This window comes from Mirounga leonina, unplaced genomic scaffold (assembly GCF_011800145.1).
Source record: "Mirounga leonina isolate KUSES-001 unplaced genomic scaffold, KU_Mleo_1.0 Mir_165, whole genome shotgun sequence".
Classification (NCBI taxonomy): domain Eukaryota; kingdom Metazoa; phylum Chordata; class Mammalia; order Carnivora; family Phocidae; genus Mirounga; species Mirounga leonina.
The window spans coordinates 28,226,216-28,252,077 of NW_023270415.1; the positions used below are offsets into that span (position 1 = coordinate 28,226,216).

The following is a 25,862-nucleotide window of genomic DNA, read 5'->3' on the forward strand; positions in this document are numbered from 1 at the left end:
AGTTATTGTTCATCTAGTCAAGAAAACCCAACTTGATATATATATATTTATGTCAGAGTATAAAATGAAATTTCAATTCATTAGTTCTTCCTATAAAATTTTATTTATTCCTATAACATATTATCACATGCAAATTTTTGGTAGTATTATAGTATCAGCTTGATAACCTAGATCATCTGACTGTGATCTCCATTTATTTATTTGTTTGTTTGTTTCTTTACTAGAGAGGGAGTGGGGAGAGCCAGAGGGAGAGAGAGAGAATCTTAAGCAGGCTCCATGTCTAGTGCTGAGCCCGACGTGGGGCTCGGTCCCACGATCCTGAGATCATGTCCTGAGCCAAAATCAAGAGCCCATCGCTTAACTGACTGAGCCACCCATGCGCCTGCCCCTATGTTCCGTGTTTAAATAATAACTCACACAGATCTTTCTGAAGGAATGTTATAATTAATCTCCCCAAATAATTTACAATTTTGTATGCTCTGTTTTCATACACGTTTGGCATCATTTTGACTTTCACTACTCATTTAGTGTGTTTGCATGCCTTTTGTTAAGATAGTTGGTACACAGGTTGTTTCCTGATTGCCACATGTGGAATACTGATTCTGTTTGCATTTGAGAGTTACTAGTGTTTACAACTAACAGAGTCTGTGGACTTGAAGGAAAAACAGTGCTTCCTTTTGTTACTCTCAAAAAAGAATATTTGTAAATCTGCATTACTGATTAAAGAAGACTGATTTATTATTGTAAATTTGACACTTTCTTTTAAACCAACCACAAAATGTTAGACTATAAGCTATAAATTGACTATATTATATATAACTATATTATAAATATAACTATAAGTTACCTATAAACTTTTTTCTCCACCAAAGCAAAAGAAAAATAACATTTCGTAAAAAAAAAAAAGTTTTTTCTCTTCACATCTTGAAACATTGCTCTCCTCTTCTTTGAAAGTTAGTTCTGAATAAGATGTATTAATATCTCATTGAATTCTTGGCAAAGCCAGCTTAGCCATCCCTTTGAGTGATAACTTATCTCACATTGAAATATCTTAAAATGTGAACAGTAATAGCTTATATGATAAATATTACTGATATGGAGATTTGATTCATCAAGGAGAATATGTTGGAAATAGAAATGGACAGTGGCAGAACAAAAATCACTTTTAACTAAACATTACCTTGATATTTAGACCATTAGCTAAGAAATAGTGTGAAGAGCATGAAAACAGGCTTCATACATTTCAAGGAAGCAGAATATTTGCACATCACTTAACATTTATTAGGCATGTTCTTATAATCTGGAAGGTTATGTGCATCATTTAATTTAAACGCATCCCTCTGTAATAGTGTTATCCCTGTTTGCAGATCGGAAACAGGCTCAGAAAGATTAAGAGTGTTACCTAATTCTAGTAAGTAGGAAAACCTAAACTGATCTAATTCCAAAGCAAAGCTCTTTTTTTGCCATCAGTGTGGATCTTTATCACTGAGAATTAATGAACTCTTATGAGCCTTCTTCCAGAAAAATGCATAAAGAAACAACATGGGGGGGCACCTGGGTGACTCAGTCGGTTAAGCGTCTGCCTTCTGCCTTTGGCTTGGGTCATGCTCCCAGGGTCCTGGGATCCAGTTCCCACATGGGCTCTGCTCAGCGGGGAGCCTGCTTCTCCCTCCGCTCCCCCTGCTTGTGCTCTCTTGCTCTCGCTTTCTCTCTCTCTCTCAAATAAATAAATAAAATCTTAAAAAAAAATAAAGATGAAGTCCTAACGGGAGAAACAGACACTAAGTAAAGATATGTTTCTAAAAAAAAAAAAAGAAAAAGAAACAACATGAGGGATGATATATCACTAAATGATCAGTGGGTTTGGAGTTGCTTCTACTGATAGATCTTTTGAAAATCGCTTTCCTCTCAGATAGTATGCTTTAAATATTTTCTCTGAAGATTTTCCTAAATTACACGTATCAGAAAACTATTTTGCTTTAAGGCTAAAGAAAAAAATGAAAGGTTTTTTTTTTTTTGGAGCGCCTGGGTGGCTCAGTCAGTTAAGCAGCCAACTCTTGATTTCCGCTCAGGCCTCGATCCTGGGTCCTGGGATCAAGCCCTGCTTCCAGCTCCCTGCTCAGCCAGGAGTCTGCTTGAGGATTCTCTGGCTCCCTCTGCCTCCCCCCACTTGTGCTCACACTCTCTCTCTCTAAAATAAATAAAATAAATCTTTAAAAAAAAAAGAAAAATGAAAGTTTTTTTTTAAAATTATACTTAGGTGCCAGTATTGTACTATATACATCTGTCAGGATTCAAGGTAAGATGTGTCTACAAACTGTCTACTACACTGTGACTTCTTTCTGATATTGTGAAGCAGATATAATTTAATAATTATGAATAAAAAAAAGAGAGAAACACTGCCTCTTGGTCCTCAACATCATACTGTTAGCCTACCCCAGGGCCCTAGGCTAATTCTTTCTCACTTTTGTTGCCCCTTAGTACAGAGAGCATGTTTTTGTGATCCTCTCTCACAGTCTTCTCTCCAAGAGCATCTTACATAAACACAAATCTTGTCAAGCAGCTAGTTTGTGCCAGGCAGTGTTGGGGTTAGTTTTACCCATATATGTCTAATTTTGAACTTTTCTAGTAGGTCCTTGCAGACAATACAGCATCATGGTTAAGAGAATTGGTGATCTTCTGAGTCCAAATAGTGCCTACACCCATGAATAGCTGTTTAACCTTGAAGCACCTTAAAAGCACAGAATTCTCATCTGGAAGATGGGATAATAAATGCACCTACTGCATAGAGTTAATGCATAAATTAATATAAAATGAGATGGTACATGTTAGGCATTAATTAGCACAGTGCCTAGCTCTTATTAGTAATAGCTACTCTTATTATTATTCACTTTGTATTCCCACTGTCAGCTAGGTACCTAACATAGAATAGATTTTAGCAAATACTTAATGAGATTGAACTAGTTCTGAAATTTAAGTGATGCATCAATGCAGAGTAGTAGCCCCCCCATCACTTCTCCCACAGAAAGAAGCCAACTATCATGTGCTCTTTTCTTATTCTAAACCTCTCATCCAGCCCCCATCAATAAAATAATATTCCTGAACCCCAGCAAGTTTGAGAATTTTTTAAATCACACCATTTGAAAATAGTTGGGTTTCCCTAATCTAACATGCCCCAGGACTGTTGGGTCACCAAGCTTATATTAATACAATCTAGTTGAGACTAATGAGGACAATTAATGAACCATTTATGAGATCATTGGGGCTTTTTAAAATTTATTATCCACACTTCATAGAGGCACAGTAATTTTGTTTTTTGTAGGAGACTCAAAGTCAAGGTAATCTTTTAAAAAACACAAATCAGATGATTATCATTGGCCTGCGCCTCACCTCTAAAGACTATCTACTGTGAAGAGGCTAAAATATAAAAGATTGAGTGAGGCTTATGGTCACCATATGCTCTGGCCACTTGCTACATCTTTCCCCAACCTTCACCTGGTTCCAGGCACATTTGCCTCACAGCTCTGCACTGGCTGATTCATTTACCTGGACCATTTCCCATCATTAATGTCTCAATTCAAATGTTGCCACTATTGTTTTGATCAGAGACATGCCTCCTCTGTGCCTCTCTGTCCCATTATCCAGTTAAATTTCTGTCACTATATGAAATTTGTTTACATGTTTACTCTGCTTCCCCCACCTCTGGGGCATTTGCTTAAGACCAAGGACTTTGTGTTTTGTCTTTAACCACTGAATCCTCTGAGGCTTTCAACAGACTGGACCATGGAAAGTGCTGAGGAAATGTGTGCTTAATAAATGAGTAAATATGCGAATGAATGAAAAAAAAATGTGAAACACTAGAACAAGAATATTTCTCTTTCAAAAGAACAGAGAAATGAGAAATAATTTCATTCAGTAAGAATCAATCGTATTTAGTTACCGATATATGACTTAGAAGATTGCATTCAGTAAAAAATATTCCATTGCTTTCTGGTTCTTTACAAGTTATTAATTAAGGGGTGCCTGGGTGGCTCAGTCGTTAAGCGTCTGCCTTCGGCTCAGGTCATGATTCCAGGTCCTGGGATCGAGCCCCGCATCGGGCTCCCTGCTCGGCGGGAAGCCTGCTTCTCCCTCTCCCTCTCCCACTCCTTGTATTCCCTCTCTTGCTGTGTCTCTCTCTGTCAAATAAATAAATAAAATCTTAAAAAAAAAAAACAAGTTATTAATTAAATTTTGCACACTTTAAGGCCAATCCATGAGACATCATTTAACTTCTCTACTCTAAACTCTTTAACTTACCCAGCATTAGCTCAGCCCAGAACATCACCAATTACTGATCGTGACACTGGGTAAATTATACTTAACCTCTCAGGCCTGTTTCCTTATTTGTAATATGGGAATAATAACAAGGCTTATCTCATAGATTTATGGGGAGGATAAACTCACTTATATATATAAGGTATATATATAACTCATAGGTTATATATAAACTCATAGGTGTGTGTATATATATTATATATATATTATAGTGTCTTGGAATAGTTCCTGGCACATGGAATCATTATAGAAGTACTCATTGCTGCCATTAGTATTACTGTGAGAACTAAATGTTGAGAATAATCCTTCATATAGTTGTATATTCCACTGAAGATAAATAAGACTAATAGAATATTTAGAAATCAGATTAAAGAAGGGGAACCACTAAAATATACTGAGAAGATTATGAGGCTGTAAAAGAAAAAAACAAAGTTTTTTGTTTGTTTTCTTTTTTAAAGATTTTATTTATTTATTTGAGAGAAAGAGAATGAGAGACAGAGAGCATGAGAGGGAGGAGGGTCAGAGGGAGAAGCAGACTCCCTGCCGAGCAGGGAGCCCGATGCGGGACTCGATCCCAGGACTCCAGGATCATGACCTGAGCCGAAGGCAGTCGCTTAACCAACTGAGCCACCCAGGCGCCCTGTTTTCTTTTTTAAAGAAGGAAAGAACCTAGAAATATGAGAACAAAAACTATCCATTGGCTATGCTGACTTGGAGACAGCTGGTGACCTTCATAAGTAAAATTTCAAGGCAGTGGGCAAAGAGGCTGGGGTGAGAGAAGCCAGCTGGAGCTAAATTATAGAGTAAATGGGATGTGAGAAAAAGGAAACAATAAATGAAGATAATTTTGAAAAGCTGCGCCATGAATTGGATAAAGAAGGTAGGCAGGGATCAAGGGACGATGTTGCATGTATACTTTTTAACATTTTAAGTAGGAGTTACTAGTCTAGAATAAGTTGAATTTTGATGGGAATAATTCATAAGGAATTTGAGTTGTAGAAAATGCAGTGCTGTGAAGTACTTGAGATGATGAGAGAAAATGGAATACCCGCCATGTGTAATGTGAATGGCTTTTTAACTTTAACTCTTAAAACAAAAAGGAGTGCAAGGATCAGTGCAAAGGCTAATGAATTAATGGATTTGACAGTAAGTTATTTCCTGACTTCTATTTGCTTAATGAGATATGAGGTAACTCATCTGCTGAGAACAAGGGAGGTAGAGAGGATAGAGGGAAATTTGAGGAGAGTGGAGATTTGTAAAAAAAAAAAAAAAAAGTCCTTTAAGAACTAAAAAGAACTTACTGTTAAGTCAGAGTCGTATTTCCAGTCTTGAAAAACCCATTTGAGGGGCGCCTGGGTGGCTCAGTTAAGTGTCTGCCTCCGGCTCAGGTCATGATCCCCGGGTCCTGTGATGGAGCCCCGCATCGGGCTCCCTGCTCAGCAGGAAGCCTGCTTCTCCCTCTCCCACTCCCCCTGCTTGTGTTCCCTCTCTCACTGTCTCTCTCTCTGTCAAATAAATAAATAAAATCTTAAAAAAAAAAAAACATTTGAAATTAGTAATCTTTAGCTTATTGGAATACCAATTTGCCCTGCCATGTGATTTTTTTTTCTCTTGCTACCTGGTTATAAGTTATAAAGAGACAACAATGTTAGAGATGACAGTCAAGGAAAAATATAATTGGTATTTTTTTAAAGATTTTATTTATTTGTTTGACAGAAAGAGATAGAGCACAAGCAGGGGTGTGGCGGGCAGAGGGAGAGGGAGAAATAGACTCCCTGCTGAGCAGGGAGCCTGAGCAGGGCTCATCCCAGGGCCATGGGATCATTACCTGAGCCGAAGGCAGACGCTTTACCGACTGAGCCACTCAGGTGCCCACGAATAGTATTTTAATTACATATGTGATATTCAACCTCAGTAGTTATCAAAAAAGTCAAAAAATTGAATATGAGGGTTCGGCTTATTAATTTAGCAAAATCAAAAATTTTATATAATATCTTATGTTGGCAAAGTTCTTGGCAATATGATTTGATCTTTTGGAAAGTAATTTGGTAACGTCTAGCAAGGTAAAAATGTTATAGGTTTTACACATTAATTCTAATTCTGGAAACACTCTAAAAATAATTTGTATTTAGAAAATTATTATATAAATAAAGGTGTTCATTGATATGTCATTTCTTTTTTTTGAAGATTTTATTTATTTGACAGAGAGAGAGACAGTGAGAGAGGGAACACAAACAGGGGGAGTGGGAGAGGGAGAAGCAGGCTTCCCAAGGAGCAGGGAGCCCGATGCGGAGCTCAATCCTAGGACCCCGGGATTATGACCTGAACCGAAGGCAGACGCCCAACGACTGAGCCACCCAGGCGCCCCATGTCGTGTCATTTCTAATAACAAAATTTGAAACATCTTTAATAGTCAACAATAGGGGAATGTTTTAGTTAATTTTATCTCCTTTGTAGAAAACTATAGTTATTATAATTACAAGCCAATGCAGCAAACTAGGATGTTTAATAATGAAAGAATGAAGAAAACTGATTTCAAAATTGTGTCTACCTTGTGACAACTATGTAAACATGTGAATATTTATTATAAATTAAACCAAATAAAGATTTAAAAGTTCTGTAACAGTATGGGAATTTTCTATTTGTTTCAAAATATTTTTTAACATGGTTCTTTTTATGATTTTGCTTTTTAAGAGGAGTAGTGGTTTTCTACCTTTTTCTTAAGACTTCCTGGTTATCGCAGCGTGTTACCTTACATAGCTTCAAAAAAGTCAACAATTCTGTCATCAAAAACTAGATTTATTTTATAGTTAATATCTCCAAGTTATTTGATATAAAAAGACCTGATGCACTTGTAAGTGCTTTAAAAATATTTCCAGATCCATTTTTTGTGTGTGCTTAGTTTTTCCTAGTATGGACATTAAGAAGACTACTTAAAATTGCTAGCCACTCATTTCCACTTTTCTCATTTTTATTCACTTATATTCACAGAAATGATAACAAATGAGTCTACAGGTACATCTGCCAATTTCTTAAATCCTCTATTATCCACATTATGAAACCGCACTGATATGAATGCTTCCAGTATTTTCAGAGCTCTTCAGTTACTGAATTATACTTTGACTCTCTGTAATAAGTATCTTATGTAATGTAAATTTGGACTCAGCTTCTGGAAATCTTTTAATTTCTTAGTTCAAAAGTGAGAGATCCCTAATTCAGCCTTATGATTAACAATTATTTGCATAGTTAGGAGTTCCTAAATTATTGGTTGATGGATATTTGGCAGCAGTCTTGTCATTTCTCAGAAATTCCCTATTAAACTCTTTCTCAGTCTCTCCTCTGTCTCTGTCTCTGTCTCTGTCTCTGTCTCACACACACACACACACACACACACGCACACACACACGTATTATACTTAGGAGCACAGGCTCTGGCATTATAAAGTCTGAAGTTATAATTCCAATTCTGCTGTTATTGGGCCATTTCATTTTAGGTGAATAACCTAATCTGTGAGCCTTTATCTGTAAAATGGAGATTCCAGTTATAACAGACAATCTTCAAAACATCCCTAATCATTTTTTTTCAACCCTAATCATTTTAGAGTTTCTTTTACAGAGTCAGATACAAAGCAGGCACTGCATATATGGCTGATTTTTATTACCTTTTTTATTACGTAGGTCTTGCTTTCCCCTGAGTCTCCATAATGAAAATGCAGTTTCCAGTGAATTGAGTAACTCTTGTTATCAGCAAAGATTTTAACTGAGTTCATTACTTTTCAATGCAACCCAGATTAGTTTTCTTCCTTTTTTTTTTTTGCTTTATGTAGGTGTTCAATAAAAATTCATTTAATAAATAATTGAATGATTAGATGAGTGCATGGATGAATGATTAAATGCTATTTCTTGAGAAGGTAGAACACATGACACAGTGGAACAGGTGAGAAAAGGATCCATGGGAAAAAACATGGCCAACTCACTTTTGTGTCCAGGGTCAGACTAAAAAGAACTGCTCTGTTTTGAAAAATGCAAAAGAGAGGGGCACCTGGGTGGCTTGGTTGAGCATCCAACTCTTGATTTCAGCTCAGGTCATGATCTCGGGGTCCTGGGATCGAGTCCTGCGTTGGGCTCTATACTCAGCAGGAAGTCTGCTTGAGGATTGTCTCCCTCTCTCCCTTTGCCCCTCCCCCCCGCTTGTGCTCACTCTCTCTCTCTAAAATAAATAAATAAATCTTAAAAAAAACACACACCCAAAGGAGAACTTGTTAAATAATTTACTTTAACTATTTTTAAAAGTTAAGCATAAAATTCCTTGATGATTTTTGTATTTGGCACCAATAAAAATAATGTGGGATTCGCCATATTAAAGATAGAATGCTGAGGTACAATCATATTAAATGACATTATGTACTCTAAATTTATGGAGTATTTCTGATGGCCTTTTCTACATTCTATTTTGCCTCTAAGTAAAACGTTTGGTAATCTAGCTACAAAACTATATGTCATATGACTTTTAGGGACCTACTGTGTCAAAGATTTCCCTTGTGAAGGTCATATTTTGCCATGGAATGGATTTACAGAAGTACCACCCATGTCAGTATCACTGGCAGCTACAAGTGCCAACAAACTTCAATTTAAATTGATGAACATACAATCAAATGATAGTATCATTTTCTTACGTTGTTTTGGGAAAAGGTGGGTAGGAAATATATAACAGCGAAGGCTTTATAGACTGAAATAATAATACATCATTTTGAAAACATAAAATACATTAACCAAAGTTATGATATCTTCCATTAATATTTCACTGTACTTTAGATTGCCTACAATCAGTGTTTATGATTGTAACTTCAGAGGCAATTCCACTGCCCTCTGAAGTGGAATCATGCCCATGGTACACATTAGTCATATAAAAGGTAAAGCACTGAAAAGAATTCAGCATTTAAAGACAGTTTGCTTTGATTTATGCCGTGCTTCTTCCAGAAGATAATACCAAGAATCATTACTTATTGAATTGGAATTACAGATCCTTTCAGAGATAGTTTTTTTTCTTTAACCCCAAAATCAATGAAAGTAAAGCAAATTTACATATTTATTAAGAAATACAGTCACATAATTATAAAACAAGAAAACAACTTTTTTCATAGACTTATTTTTTACAACAGTTTTAATTTTACAGAAAATTTGAGAAGATAGTATAGTGTTTCCATATACACCACACCCATTCTCCTTTATTACTAACAACTTATATTATTGTTACATTTGTTACAGTTAATTAGCAAATATTAATACATTATCATTTACTAAAGTCTGTACTTCAGTCTGATTTCTTTAGTGTGTTTTTTTTTTTTTAAGATTTTATTTTTATTTATTTGACAGAGACACAGTGAGAGAGGGAACACAAGCAGGGGGAGTGGGAGAGGGAGAGGGAGAAGCAGGCTTCCTGTGGAGCAGGGAGCCCGATGCGGGTCTCATCCCAGGACCCTGGGATCATGACCTGAGCCGAAGGCAGATGCTTAACGACTGAGCCACCCAGGTGCCCCTGATTTCTTTAGTTTTTACTTAATGTCCTTTTTCTGTTCCAGGATTCTATCCAGGATAATACATTACATTTAGTTGCCATATCTCCTTAGGCTCCTCTTGATTTTGATAGTTTCTCAGACTTTCCTGGTTTTGATGACCTTGACAATTTTAAGTGGTATAAATCAGATTTTTGTACAATACCCCTAGTGGAATTTGTTTGATGCATTTCTCATGATAAGATTGGGATTATGTGTTTGGGGGTAAAGACCGCAGAGTAGAAGGGCCATTTTGTCAGATCACATCAAGTGTACATGGTATCAACATGATTTATGACTGCTGAGGGTGACCTTGATCACCTGGCTGAGGTAGGGTTTTTCAGTTACTATTATAAAGTTACTCTTTTTCCCAATTCCATACTGTACACTTTGGAAGAAAGTCATTATGCTTGGCCCACAACTAAGGAATGGGGAGTTATGCTTAAGGTAGAGTATCTATATAAGCTATTTAGAATTCTGCATTGGAGATTTGTCTGTTCTTCCCCATTTAATTATCTATTCAATTATTTTATCAGCAAGAACTCACGGACTTAATTTTATATTTTGGGTTATAATGTAATACTACTTTATTTACTTTGTTGCTCAAATTGTTCTAATTGTGACCAATCTGAACTCTTTCAATTGGTTCTTCTACTTTGATATGTCCTGATCCATATAGGTCTGTATTTTTTAGTATTTCCTTTTTTTCTGAAAGATAGTCTAGGCTCATCTTGTATATTAACAGTCTCAGCCCTAGCATCAGTCATTTTTCCTAGATCCTTTTATTAGAGAATGGTATTAGACGCTAAGATCTGGGTGAAAGGTATGCTCATTGCTGCTGGGGTGTCATTGTTTCTAGATCTTTTTAGCTGACTGAGCAAAGAGACATATGTGTTGTACTAACCATGTATATACCCATATCTATAAACATTTCTGTATATAACCATGTGTGTCAATATTAATCTAATTATGAATGTATACTGAAGTTTCCAACTCTGATCTATTATCATATAAGTCATTCTTGCCTCATTCCTTGCTTATTTTTTAATTTCAAATCCAACAAAACACTTGACTTTTAAAAGTGTAAAAATCAGTACTTCTAAAAAAAAAAGATTTATCCATTTTTAGAAATAGAGAGAGTTAGCAGGGTAGGGGTGCAGAGGGGGAGGGAAAGAGCATCTCAAGGAGACTCCCTGCTGAGCATGGAGCCTGACGCAGAGCTCAATCCCTGAGATCAAGACCTGAGTCAAAATTAAGAGTTGGACACTTAACCAATTGAGCCACCCAAGCTCCCCTAAAAGTGTGAAAATTTGCACTTCCAACACCAATAGACTTCCAGACATCTGCTTCCAACAAGATAGAGTAGCTCATTTCTCCCAGGTCCTCACAGTTAAAACTAAAACCCTGAACATAACATAAGAAACAAGAATAGGAAGACACTGAATGATGGAAATAAGAAGGCAGATTTACTAAGAACCTTGGGACTTGAGGAATGATATGGTGATGACTTCCTGTTTCCTACTGCTTCTCATTTATCCTGCAGAGTGCACTGCAGGGGCCTCCAATCCATAACCACCAACAGAACAAGAGACAAAAAAAGCTTCAAGGAAAATCCGGTCTCCCCAGCCAAAGTATGAGGAAAAGTGTTGCTAACAACAGAAAACCATTTTGGCAATACGTATTGTGCCCAAGCCAAAATCCAATGGAAAAATTGCACCTACCACCTATACCCCCTGGTTTCAGTGGGACCAAGTGAAGAACTGATCTTCCACACCATCCAACTCCTGCCCTCCAAAAGCAGGCAGCACTCTGATTCTCCTACCAGGGTTATTTCAGTGTGGTCCATCAGTGAGCTGAGCCTCCACACCTATCCATCAGCAAATTGATGTAAGATGGGGCTAATTAACACTCAACTGCCCTTACACAGTCTTAGGGTCCAGTTTGGGAGCTTAGCCTCCACCTCTACTTGAAATCAATAATAACAGAACATTGCAAATTGGAACTAGTAGGCACTCTGCTTTCCCCTGATACCTGGTGTCAGTGAGACCCAGTAGGGTGCTGAATACCTGTATCTGTCCTGAAGCAATAAGATAGAATGAGGTAGCACAAAGCAGGGCTAGTGGGCAGTTCTTTTCTTCCCACCCTGGTGTCAGCAGAGAGCTGAGCCTCTATCCACAACCAGCATCAATGAAATGGAATGAAATGGTGTGAAGAAGGAAAATTAACACTTCACTTCCACCTCCCCTAACGTCAGGGAATCTGCTGGGGAGCTGAACCTCCAGTACCACTTATAGGCAACAAGATGATATGAATGGTCCCACTTTGGGGGGCAGGTATCAGCAGGGCAAGAGGAGAGCTGAATTTCTATCCCATCTGTCTGCAGTGAAACAATGTGAGTCAGTGCCCACTTCTGCTAGGATATTGTCATCAGGGCCCAATGGAAAGCTGTATATACTTATTTCCATCCCCAGTCCTCATGCCACACCACAATATAGGGGTCTTCCTGCTTAAAACAATAATAATAAGATTAAATAGGGTTCAGTCATATAATACTCAAAATATTCAAATACAATTGAAAATTACTCATCATCCCAAGAACCAGGAAATCACAAAATGAATGAGAAAAGACCAACAACATGCACCAACATCAAGATAAATCAGATGTTGGAATTATCTAACAAGGATTTTAAGCTATCATGTAAATGCTTCAATAAGCAATTATGTTTTCCTTGAAATAAATGGGAGAAATAGAAAATGTAAGCAAAGAACTAAAAGTTATAAAAATAAAAACAAATGAAAATGATAGAACTGAAAAAACAATAACCACAATAAAAATCTCATTAGACTGGCTCAAGAGTAGAATGGAGATGACAAAGCATAGAATCATGAACTTGAGGATAGATCAATAGAATTCATCAAATCTGAAAAATAGAGAAAAATAGACGGGAAGATGGAGGTGATGAAGGAAAATTATCTCAAGAACCTGCGGAACAATAACAAAGGAGCTAGCATTCATATCACCAAAGTCACAGAATGAAAAGACACTAGTAAGACTGACAGAGTAGTCAAAGAAATAATGACTAAAAAGTCCACAAATTTTTAAAAGACATAAACTTGGGGCGCCTGGGTGGCTCAGTAGTTAAGCATCTGCTTTTAGCTCAGGTCATGATCCCAGGGTCCTGGGATGGAGCCCTGCATCGGGCACCCTGCTCAGCGGGATTTAATATCCATCGCAAGTATTGCCTTCTCCCTGTCCCACTCCCCCTGCTTGTGTTCCCTCTCTCGCTGTCTCTTTCTCTGTCAAATAAATAAAAATTAAAAAAAATAAAAATAAAAAATAAAAGACATAAACTTGCAGATTTAAGAACCTGAGAAATCCCAAGAGGGTAAACACTAAGACACCCATGCCTAGACACATCATAATTAAACTTATAAAAAATAAAGACAAAAGAATCTTGAAAGCAGACAAGGAGAAACAATGTATTACTTATAGAGAAACAACAGTTCCAATGGCAACGTATTTCTAATCTGAAACTTGGAGCCTGAACACTGGCATAACATTTTTCAAGTGCTGAAAGAACTGTCAGTCACAAATTCACAAATTTTGTATTTACTTTCTTTTTTGACTTATATTAATGGACTGCTAATTAATTTTTCTGTATCCAGAATTGCCATCACCCTTCCCCAGCAATCCAGCCACAGTGTCTCCAGAGCGATCTTTCTAAAACTGAAACAAGGAGATTTTTCTTATAAAAACACCTGATCATGTTATGGGAATCAACTTTTCTTTTAACTTTCCAGTTAAAATCCTTCAGTGGGGCGGGGCAGGGGGGTGGGCACTGGCTGACTCGGTAAAGCAATTAGACTCTTGATCTCAGGGTTGTGAGTTGGAGCCTCACGTTGGGTGTAGAGATTACTTAAAATATTAAAAAAAAAAAAAAAAAAAAAACCTTCAGTGGATTCCCATCTTAGGATAAAATCTCACATTCTAACTGTCTCAGTCTGTTTGTACTGCTATCACAAAATACTACAGACTGGGTGGCTCATGAACAACAAATATTTTTCTCACAGTTCTGGAGCCTGGAAGTTCAATCAGGTGCCAACATGGTTGAGTGATGTCCCTTTTCTGGGTCACAGATTTGTCATTGTATCCTCAATTGGCAGAAGGTGTTAGGGAGCCCCGTGGGGTCTCTTTTACAAAATCACAAATCCCATTCAAGAGGTCTCCACCTGGGCACCTGGGTGGCTCAGTTGTTAAGCGCCTGCCTTCGGCTCAGGTCATGATCCCAGGGTCCTGGGATGGAGCCCCACATCGGGCTCCCTGCTCTGCAGGGAGTCTGGTTCTCTCTCTCCCACTCCCCCTGCTTGTGTTCCCTCTCTCACTGTGTCTCTCTGTCAAATAAATAAATAAAATCTTAAAAAAAAAGAAAAAGGTCTCCACCCTCGTGACCTAATCACCTCCCAAAGTTCCCACCTATGAATACCATTACATCTGGGAATTAGGATTTTAACGTATGAATTTGGGGAGGAACAAACATTCAGACCATGGCATTTAGTATATGTACATGGGCCATTCATGATCTGGCTTCTCACACTTTCTCTATGGTCTTCTTTTCTTATACTCCACTGAGCACTCTTTATACTGATTGTGTATGGAACTTTTTTCTGGTCTGATCCTTAGATATTTTTCTTGCTACCATGAATTTCTCTTTTCTTTGCTTCAAAATTTCACTTATTTATGTTACATATCCATAACAAGTATTGCCTTCTACCGAAAACCCTCTGATAACTCCTCACATACCACTATCCACAGCATGAATTAAGGTCCTGCTGTGTCTCCCCATAAACTCTGTAATAATTTGTATTATAATTATGGATTTACTTATCTGAATGTCCCAATACATTGAATTCCAGATAGTAAGATAATGCTTTAATAACGGTAACCCTGGTGCCTAGTAAACCCATGGCATACCTTAGGTGTTCAGTAAATATTTGTTGAATGAATGAATGGTCAACTCGAAATCTTAATCATTCACTTTTTAAAAAAATCTATCAAAGATACGCAGTTTCCCAAAAAGATTGGGGACTTAGTGATGTAGGACAGGAAAGAATGTTAGGGTTCAAAGCCGATGGCCAAGAATTCTTGAGATGTCTTTGGTGCAAAAAGGTGATTTTATTAAAGCACGGGGACAGGACCCGTAGGCAGAAAGAGCTGCACCAGGGTCATGAGAAATGGCCCATTATATACTTTCAAGTTGGGAGGGGGTTAGGGATAGCCTAAGTCTCTAAGGAATTTTGGAGGCAAGGTTTCCAGCACCTTGAGGGGTCTAGCTATTGTTGGGAAAAGGTCACTTATTACTGTCTAATAAAACCTGAGTCATGAGACTCTTCAGATGTATATCAGTGGGCCATATGCTTGGAGGATGATTGCCAACATGTATCTTGGGGCATAGAGATAAAGGAAGTTTCCAAAAGAATTTTTATATGTTAAAATAGGTTTACAGGATCTTAGGGGTGGGCTTGGGGGGCGGGCTAGGATTGCCTTTTGCCCTTAGCAAAGTGTCAACAGCTGAGTTCCTAGAGGAATGTCTTTCTGCCTGTTTCAAGGACTTGTCAATGGGCTGTAGTAGTAAGGAAATTTAATAATTTTTCTTCTGCCTTTGTTTCCCACCTCATTAGGATCTTAGACTTAGTAAAGACTTAATAAAGGAAATTGTTACTGATACATCAGTGCTTAAATTCCTCAAAGTAAAACCATTAACCCAAGGACTTTTTTTTTTCCACTTGGACTTGCAAGCTAGTCATTAATACCCACTGTCCCCACTGTATCAGATGCTGTCAGTGCTCCTGTCATATCTCCCACAGCACTCATCATTATGTATAGACTGATAGAATCATGCTGTTACCTATAATTATCTACCTTAGGGCAGACCAGGAGTGTCCAAGAGTTAATGTATCTGGGTGTGGCTTTCAACTATGATAGACGGGGGTTGGAAGATAAGTACTTCAAGTTTCTCACCCATTATTGGGATAACTCTGGGTCATGCTCTGTAGTCTCACGGAACTCCCCCGAAGGACTGATAGTAGTCCCCCCCAGAGTAATCTGTATAGTAATGCACCACTAGTGGCCTCCTTCCATGCCTCTATTCTCAGTTTCCACTCCACTTCTGAGTTTCCTGGGACTACCTCCCAGAGAAACAGTTTGCATTCAAATTCTCTTCTCAGGTTCTGATTCTAAGGGAACTCAACCTAAAACAATTTCAACAATGTATATAGTCTCTTAATAATCCAGTGCTCCTTGCAGAGCCATCACTGTAAAAGTACCAAGGCATGGCACATTGTGTGTCACTCTTCCTAGATCCTAATGTAAACATATAGGAAAGAACATGACTTTGAAGAGAAAAATAATTTATATGAGAATGGCCAATGGATAAAGGGAAGGTAATATAGTGCCATTTGTTTTCCATTAATGATGCTGTGGAATTTATGGGCAGATGGCCTGTAACAGGTGTGACTATAATTTGAGGAGACTGCTTCCTCAGCTACTCAGAAAACTGCTATTATTTTGGAAGCGCAGCTTCAGGACTTTTATTTCTTTACTTGCAGTCTTTCCTTTTACCTTAATATCTGTTTCTCTAAATCATTGACCAGCAGTCAACAGATCTATTCTCTCCCTACCACCCCATCACAAAGAGACACGTGTGTGCTTCCCCTGAGACACAGACACTTTTGTGTGCGTCAGTGCTTGAAAAGAAAGCTCATGGTGCATGTGTGCAATGGATATTACATATTAAGGGTCTCTGTGAAATATATTTGTTAAGTTTCTATGTTTATTTTATGCAAAATTAAGTTTAGTCAAATTAATAATTTACTAAAGATCTAGATGAAGACTGAAGAAAGGAAGTAACTTTTAAACAAAAAGATAGAAAACTTACTTTTTTTTGCCTTTTGTGTTGTAATGGACAAAGGATAATGGCTTTTTTTTGGCTTGGCTTGGCTTGAAGGCCCATAATGCAACCTGTACTCTTGTCATAGTATGTTCACTTGTGAGTATTCAAATTTATAAACTGTGGATTTCCCTTAAGTTATTATACTGTTTAGGAGACGTAGGTTTGGACATTTACTTAAAATTTTAAAATTGAGATCTATAAATATAGACAATGTCCCTTTCTCTTGCTGTCTCCATTTCAGTTTCTTGACTTTCTGGAAGGCCTGGTTTTCCCAAAAGAGCAGTTTCTGGTAGAAGTCTGAAGGTGTGATCACGAAAAAAAAAATCAAATATAGCCAATGAATTAAGGACAAGAAGGTTTCCAGTCAGGTAGGAACACTTAATCTCACACATTCAACCACCTTAAATAAAGTGTGCTGATGGCTGGATATAACTACTTGGAAAAAGATAGCTACATAACCTACAAGGAAGCTGTTTGCAATTCCCTTGGCGGTTGTGGTGTTTATCAGCGAGTACCTTGGAGGAAAATGAATACAATAACAATATGATGTTTTTTTCCATTTTTAGCTCTTTGTTGCCTAGTACATGTAGTGATCTTGGTGACTGGCTTAATCCTAGGAGGTTAGATATGTGGAGCAGCAGATTAATCTTTTTGTTACTTTCTCCTAACACAAATCATTTTCTAGGTTATCTTCGTGATCTTCTAGTTGCTTATTAAAATTAATAGCCATGATGACATCAAGTTGTCTTTTAAGTGAGGAGTAGCTCCAGTCAGTGTTGTGAAGAAATCAGCTTGATTCTTGTTGGGGCACATCTATTTTTGGTCTTGGCAAAAAGTGAGTGCACACAGAGAGTTAAAAGGGAGGAAAATGGGGCATGGGAAAGCGGACCTTATTTACCTATGCATGTCAAAAATCCCACCAACAATTTTATTTTTCATTAGCAAAATTTGAGATAAAAACTTAAGGCAAAAAGAATAAAGATGTCTCATTATTTGGTAAGACAAAAGGCAGTAGTGACATCAAAATCAGGGCCTATCCATTTCATTTGCAGTTATATACTCAGTATTTAGCATACCACTTGATCCTTATTCAGTACTCAGTATAAGATCCCTGGGGAATGACTTATGGATGAATGAATGAAAGAAGTTAACAAATGGCATGCTCTCATCCTTTTTTGATAATTGTGTAATATTCCTTTGTGTGTGCACGCCACATCTTTCTTATTCATTTGTCTAGTCATGGATACTTAGATTGCTTCCATAATTGGTTATTGGAAAAAATGATGCAGTAAACATAGGATGCACATCTTTTCAAATTAGTGTTTTTGTTTTCTTTGGGTAAATACCCAGTAGTGGAATTATTGGATCATATGGTATTTGTATTTTTAATTTTTTGAGGAAACTCCATACTGTTTTCCACAGTGGCTGTACCAATTTACATTTCCACCAACAGTGCACAAGGGTTCATTTTTCTCCACATCCTCACCGACACTTGGGATTTCTTGTCTTTGATTTTAGCTATTTTGACAGGTGTAAGGTGATAGCTCATTGTGGTTTTGATTTACACTTCCCTGATGATTATGATTGTTGAACACCTTTTCATGTGTTAGTTGGCTATCTGTATGTCTTCTTTGAAAAAATGTCTATTTAGTCCTCTGCCCATTTTTTTATTGGATTGTTGTTTTTTTGGTATTGAGTTGTATAATTTCTTTATATATTTTGGATATTAACCCCTTGTTGGATATATCATTTGCAAATATCTTCTCCCATTCAGTAGGTTGCCTATTTGTTTTGGTGATGGCTTCCTTTGCTGTGCAAAAGCTTTTTATTTTGATGTAGTTCCAATAGTTTATTTTTGCTTTTGTTCCCTTGCCTTAGGAGACATATCTAGAAAACTGTTGCTGCAGCTGTCAGAGAAATTACTGCTTGTGTTCTCTTCTAGGATTCTTAGGGTTTCAGGTCTCACATTTAGGTCTATAATCCATTTTGAGTTTATATTTCTATATGGTATGAGACAGTGGTCCAGTTTCATTCTTTTACGTGTAGCTGTCCAATTCCCAGCACCATTTATTGAAGAGACAGTCTTTTTTCCATTGCATATTCTTGCTTTCTTTGTCAAAGATTAATTGACCAAATAAGTGTGGGTTTATTTCTGGGCTCTCTGTTCTGTTCCACTGACCTATATGTCTGTTTTTGTGCTAGTACCATACTGTTTTGATTATTACAGCTTTGTGGAGAATCTATCTAGTTTTAATCATTTACATATCATCATCCCCTTACATGTAGGCATAGTACCTACATTAGCCATACTATTAAATGACTCACATATGGATAGAAAATCCCCTGATAAACTTCTGTGCCATATTATTTGCAAAACATGATTTTTGGAGCATTTTTATAATGACAACGTAAGGGCAATTTCAGAATCATTAAATTCTAAAGTTATTTATACTTTTCCACAGGTATAGCCATAGTACTGCATCAGCTACTTAAATAAAGACAGCAAATTGTCCCAAAGTAGGAGGCCTCTTTATGGAAAATAAAGTCTTCATATGAAGAGGGAAAACTTTCATAGTTGAATGATTTCAACTTTAAAAGATTAAAGAGTAAATATATATGTGTGTCAAAACGGATTCCCTTCTCTATAATTAATGACTAGGGGTTATCTTTGGTATGTAGGGGATTTTAACTTTAAAAATACTATTATATATACTTAATACACACAAAAAATATATTCAAATATATTAGGTTATGAGATATAATAATAAAATAAACTATAAACACACCACTAAAACTAAGAACTAGAATCTAAACTGCTGAATCATTGTGCTCTACTCTGATCATACCTTCCTGCTTTCATCAAAGAAATAACTAACCTTGGTTTTATGTTCAACATTCTCTTAATTTTTATGTATTTTTTAAAACTATATATGTGATTTTGCTTATTATTGACTTTTATAAAATTGATTTCATATACTTTTTAAAGATTTTATTTATTTATTTGACAGAGGGACACAGTGAGAGAGGGAACACAAGCAGGGGGAGTGGGGGAGGGAGAAGCATGCTCCCCGCAGAGCAGCGAGCCCGATGCGGGGCTCCATCCCAAGACCCCAAGATCATGACCTGAGCCGAAGGCAGACGCTTAACGACTGAGCCACCCAGGCACCCCTGATTTCATATTTTATGTAGTCTTCTGTGCTTGCTTTTTTTCACTCAACATTATGTTTCTAAGGTTCATCCATGTTGTGTTAGTGTTCATTAATTTTTACTACTATATAATATTTCACTGTAAATATAAGAAAATGTGTTTATTACTCTGTTGATGATATTTGGGTTGTTGTGGACATATTTTGAACAGCACTTACATGAACACTTATTTTAATGTTTCCTGGTACACATGTGCAAGATGTGTTTTAACCATATATAACAAAAAGCAGAACTACCGAATTCAGGTAATCCTCTTGGATTAGCATAGTTAATCCTCCTCCTAGACTAGTATAGTTAAAAGTTTATAATGGTAGTCTGCTTCTCAGTCTATTTGTGCTGGTATCTCTTACTAACACCATAAACTTCTGCCAGTTGTATCATTTTCCATTTGAGGTTTTTGGGTTTTTTCCTAATGCTGTTTTTGTTTTCTTTTTTTTTTTTTTAACTCTATCAAATGTCTTTGAATCTGGTAAAGTCTTCTTTGTATTAAAATAAAATCAACAGGATTCATAAGAATGAAAATAGGTTCTTGAGAAATTTATAACTTCCTACCTGCCTTCAAATTGGAGTAAATCAGCCTGAAATTCATAAACAAAACAACAAAACAAAAAACTGTAAGGAACATTCACACTCAGGAACTCAAAATGGTTGCACATGTTTATCCTGTAAGAGGTCTATAATGAAAGAGAAGGATAAAGACTGCATGTCCAAACCAGAATGCAACCTTGAAAATCACATTTCGGGTCAGGCCATATAACAGTGAGGCAATTCAGTAAATAAATTAAAACAGTTCTTGTTTTCAACAATTTCCCAAGTCAACATTGGGAATAATGAAAAACTTATCTTTAACTCCAAGAAATCTGGGCAGTTATTAGTTAAAGCAAATGTGTTGTCCTACTGTTCTACACCTGGCTAAAAATAGTAGTAAGACTTAAGAACACCTGTGGACACTGAACAGACTCTCTAAATAAAGCTTTTTCTTTCTCTAAAAGCTTTTAGAAATATGCTATCTTTTGTGAAAACTTGGCCTTTGTAAAGGGCATATGGACACTAAGTTCAGTGACTTTTAGGCCTAAAAAAGCTCTGAAGTATTTTCTTAGTTTGGGAACCCATATTTTGAAGGCATGAAAACTGAGGCCCAAGAAACTCTATTTTGCCCAGCATCAAATGGTAAAACAAGTAATAATGGTGGCACTCAAACCTCTGTCTCCTAAAGCCATTGAACATGGATGGCATGGAGTAGCTTGTAATACCTGCTTATTTTCACTGCCCTCAACAACACATTCCTTCTATGCCTTACCCTTCTTGCTTCTTTAAGAGGGATGATAACTAACTGCAAAATTTAGCTATTACTAAATTTTAGAATTTTTGCTGTTTTATTTATTTTTATTTTTTTTTTTTAAGATTTTATTTATTTATTTGAGAGAGAGAGAATGAGAGACAGAGAGCACGAGAGGGAAGAGGGCAGAGGGAGAAGCAGACTCCCTGCCGAGCAGAGAGCCTGATGCGGGACTCGATCCCGGGACTTCAGGATCATGACCTGAGCCGAAGGCAGTCGCTTAACCAACTGAGCCACCCAGGCGCCCCAATTTTTGCTGTTTTATAACTTATTTTGAACTGCTATTTTTCTGTTAAAAATATGTAAGGACATTTTCTTTCCTTCTTGAAATGCCTCTGCCTGCATTTATGATTTTTTACTGTTGAATTATTGAATAGTAATAAGTACAGAAACACATTCTAGTAGAGGAGGTAAGTGTTAGGGCAACATGGTGAAGAGTACAGTTGACATGACTTAAAGGGAGATGGAGAGAGAAGGAAGAGAACAAAAATGTGAGTTGTTTGGAAGAAATTAATGGCAAGTTCATGTTTGGCTACTGGCTATACTTAATACAATATAGCCTGACTTAATTTAAATTCCAGATTAACTTCTCTTATTTGCATTGCCATAGACTAGGGAGTAAACAAAACAAGGTATTTTGTGTTCCACCATTTTGTATTAATTTCCTAAAGATTTCTACTTTTTAAAAAAAAATAAAAACAAAAAGACTTGTCTTTGAATTATTTCCCTGCTTTCTTGCACTTTAATAAGCTGATAAATGGAATTTAGCTGAATATTTATGATTAACCCTGTCCCATAGTTTTAAAAGCACTAGGGATTGTGTGTATGTGCATAAACACACATAAACACATTTCCTATCAACTGCTGTGCTGACTTTGCAAACAATGAAATAAAGTTTTCAGTCAAAAAATTACTATTGTCATCTAGATATGATAGTAGGGCCAGGCATTGGTAAGTTTAAAAGCCATCCTGGGTGATTTATATGTGCAGCGGGATTGAAGGTCTTGCTTCAGCTGAAGCACTTAGATGGGAGTATAAGTAAGCATGGCTCTAATTTCATATCTGAGATCTGTTTTTTTTTTAAATTTGAGTATAGTTGATAATACAGTGTTACATTAGTTTCAGGTGTACAACATTGTGATTCAGTATCTGTACACATTATGCTCTACTCACCACAAATGTAGCTACCATCTGTCACCATACAAAGCTATTACAATATCATTGACTATATTCCCTATGCTGTGCGTTTTGTTCCTGTGACTTACTCATTCTATAGCTGGAAGCCTATATCTCCCACTCCCCTTCGCCCATTTTGCCCACCCACCCCCACAACCATCAGTTTGTTCTCTGTATTTATAGGTCTGATTCTGCTTTTTGTTTGCTTATTTGTTTTGTTTTTCAGATTCCACATATGAGTGAAATCATATGGTATTTGTCTTCTGAGACCTGTTTTATTTAGAGTTCTTTGGCAAATGCTTTTATGTATTTTTATAATCCTTAGTTATGCTATAAAAATCCCAAAAGTCGGTGTGAATTAATGAAGCGATATGCAAAAACGAAAGCCTAGAAGATAGGATAAGCATGCGGTCTTCTAATTATCACTCAAATAAGTTTGGTTGACACAGACATTATGGAAATTAAATAAAGACATTAATAATTCATAGTGCTGAAATAAAAATCTTCTGGTTATGTCAGTACAAAAGAAATCCTAATTTGTACCACAAAGGTAATGAACTCAAAAAATGTTATTTGTTAAATATTTATTTAGTACCCTGCACTGTACTTATAACCCTTTTCTGAAATTTGGAGGACAAACAAGAAAAATACAAACTCTCCACCCTCAAGTAGTTTATACTTTGGTCAATGAAATATCTCTATTTTGAGATCTTTTAATTTCTCAGTTTATTGGAACTTCATCATATAAGTTGTTTTTCTATTTATTAAAATCAATGTTTACCACTTAAATGTTTCTTAAATGTTCATAGTAATGAAATTGTGTCATAATGATAATTTCCAATACTGATAATAGAGTTGATAATAGAGATGCTCGATATTGATAGCAAAGCGATTTTGACAATCTACAAAATGTCCTGAGGTTTTTCAGAATAACAACTTGTCTCCTAGACAAAAAGGCACTTATTTGTCTTTTCACTTTATAAAAAGCTTCTTATTAATAGTGATTTTACCACATTTTAAAATTCATATTTTAATATAGTTGCTTTGTAATTATCTCATTTTAAAACTTATTTATATAGCTACTATATTTTATGTAAATATTCATATATATTTCTCAATGGCTAGACTAATACATTTTGAATTTCTTAAAGTATTTATTTAATTTATGTTGCCATTCTTCAGCATTCCTTTTTCTCTCTGGAGTCTATCCTACTGACTTCAAAAAGCCTGAAAAATCTGAAAATCCCATATAAAGTGATGTATGGAAAATCTTAAAATATAATGATGGTGGAGAAAGAGAGTATTAAACATTGTGCTGAGAAACATTGAATAAAGAGATTAATCAGTAATTCTAATATTCGGACCTACAATAAACATGAAAAACATTATAATACTGAACAATGACATTTTCTTTTTTCTCATTTTTTTAAAAAGATTTTATTTATTTGAGACAGAGAGAGCACAGGTGGGGGGCAGGGGCAGAGGGAAAGGGAGAAGCTGATTCCCTGCTGAGCAGGGAGCCTGACAGGGGGCTCAATCCCAGGACCCCGGGATCAGAACCTGAGCCGGAGGCAGATACTTAACCAACTGAGCCACCGAGGTGCCCCTTATTTTCAATAAAGGGGGATATTAAATATTACATAGAAAACTCGTATCTGCAAAGCGGATAATTGGCAATGATAATACATATGTTAAAATATGTGAAAACATAATCATAGCAACTGTTTTTCTTTTTGGCTGAAAAGAGGCATATTGGAGTGCTTAAGCACTATTTCAACTGGAATAGATATTTAGACATTATGCAGAAAATACTTGATTGCAGAAGAGCAGATATTAGCATGTGTGTGAATGTGTGTTTTCAATTAATGCATTTTCATTCACTGAGAAAAGAAAAGAATGCCAGATTTACCTTAAATGTGACATTGTGAAATGTTAAAGTGCCTTTTATTAGACTTTTTTCTGCTGCGTTTCCTTTAGCATTCACCAAAAATGCCATCTTATCATTCATCCAAGTTAGAGATCTAGAAGCAACCCCAGGATTCTCACTGAAGGGCGCTCTACCTTCATGTTCCCCACTTGATAGGTCACAAATTCCTGGCCCTCCTATACCAGACAGCTCTCTCCAATGTATGCCTGAACTTTCACTCTGTAGGTCCAACATCTCTGCCTCAGCCTCCTACTGAAGTTACTTCTAGTTCATTGTGAGCAGGATCATTTTTAAACCTTCCTCAGTCCTAGGCAACTGCGCTTTTGGAAGCTTTACATGACATCTTATCAGATGTATTAAAAATGGATCCATATCACATAGTCAATGTAATTTATAGATAACTCTATGAGAGTTGAGCAACGTAGCAGCTGATGAGTTATACAACTCTTAGTGTTTGAAAAAATTACTTAAACTAGTTTTTATCTCAGTTTTGCATCTAAAGATGGGGACCATCACCTGGATGAGTAGACCAGATCTGTGGGAGTTGGAATGCAACATATTTCCAGAACAAATACAGAAATCAAGGATGAAAGAGATGGTGGTGTCAATTATGTTGTATATCAGATGATAATATTAAAAAGCTAGGTACTGTAGGGATGTCAATAAAATATCACCGTATAATGTCTAAAAACGGTATGTGAACTTCTTACATACTTAAAAAGAAATATTGCTGACAAACAATCAAAAGAAAATGAAGTTTAGTATGCTCCAAAACAAATGTTAGAAAGTGGCAGCTGGTTTTATAAGTGGTTAAATCACCTACTAGTTTCATGACTTAATGTTTCCAAATTCTTGTTATTTCATCTTTAAAAGTGAGATAATGCGAATACCTATTTGATAGAATTGTTGAGAAATTTAAATTATATAATTCTCATAAACTGTTTAGTGTGGAATCTGGCATATAGTCAATATTTTGTTATTATTGATAAAGCACTCTTAAACAATAACTGTTTCATTATTCTTATGGTTATTGTTACAACTTGGAGCAGACCAGACACTACTACTGAGCTTGATTTGAGCATTCATTATTATTTTAAAGATGGAAAAGTTAATAATGAATTATTTTGAAATGTGTCAGTGTTCTAACATCCTTTCAAAAGCTAAATATTTACCTGATATAGAAAAAAATAGTCTTAGTTCAATGAGAAGGTATAGATTTTAAAAGCATCTGTCCTCCTTAGACTCATACAGACCCAGAAAAGAAGATAAGACAAAGGATTTAGAAAGTATTATATAACAAAGAACAGCACCAGCCCCAGGCTTTTAATGCTTTTGTAATTTTGATGTGAATAACCCCAGGCTCCCATTCTAACATCAGTACTACCACAGACT

The 25,862-nt window shown here is 36.4% G+C and overlaps 1 protein-coding gene and 1 long non-coding RNA gene across 3 annotated transcripts in view; one reads left to right on the plus strand and one right to left on the minus strand.

Moving 5' to 3' along the window:
- The window catches only part of PKIA (cAMP-dependent protein kinase inhibitor alpha), a 95,548-nt gene that overhangs the window by 48,823 nt on the left and 20,863 nt on the right, over window positions 1–25,862 (plus strand). The window contains exon 2 of one of the 2 annotated variants that reach the window (XM_035011402.1): window positions 17,063–17,189. The exons of the other annotated variant lie outside the window; for it this stretch is intronic. The gene's annotated coding sequence lies outside the window, so the exon portion shown is untranslated. The remainder of the gene's footprint in view (window positions 1–17,062; window positions 17,190–25,862) is intronic. 2 annotated transcript variants of the gene reach the window in all.
- The window catches only part of LOC118014944, a 106,960-nt gene that overhangs the window by 2,929 nt on the left and 78,169 nt on the right, over window positions 1–25,862 (minus strand). The window lies entirely within an intron of this gene.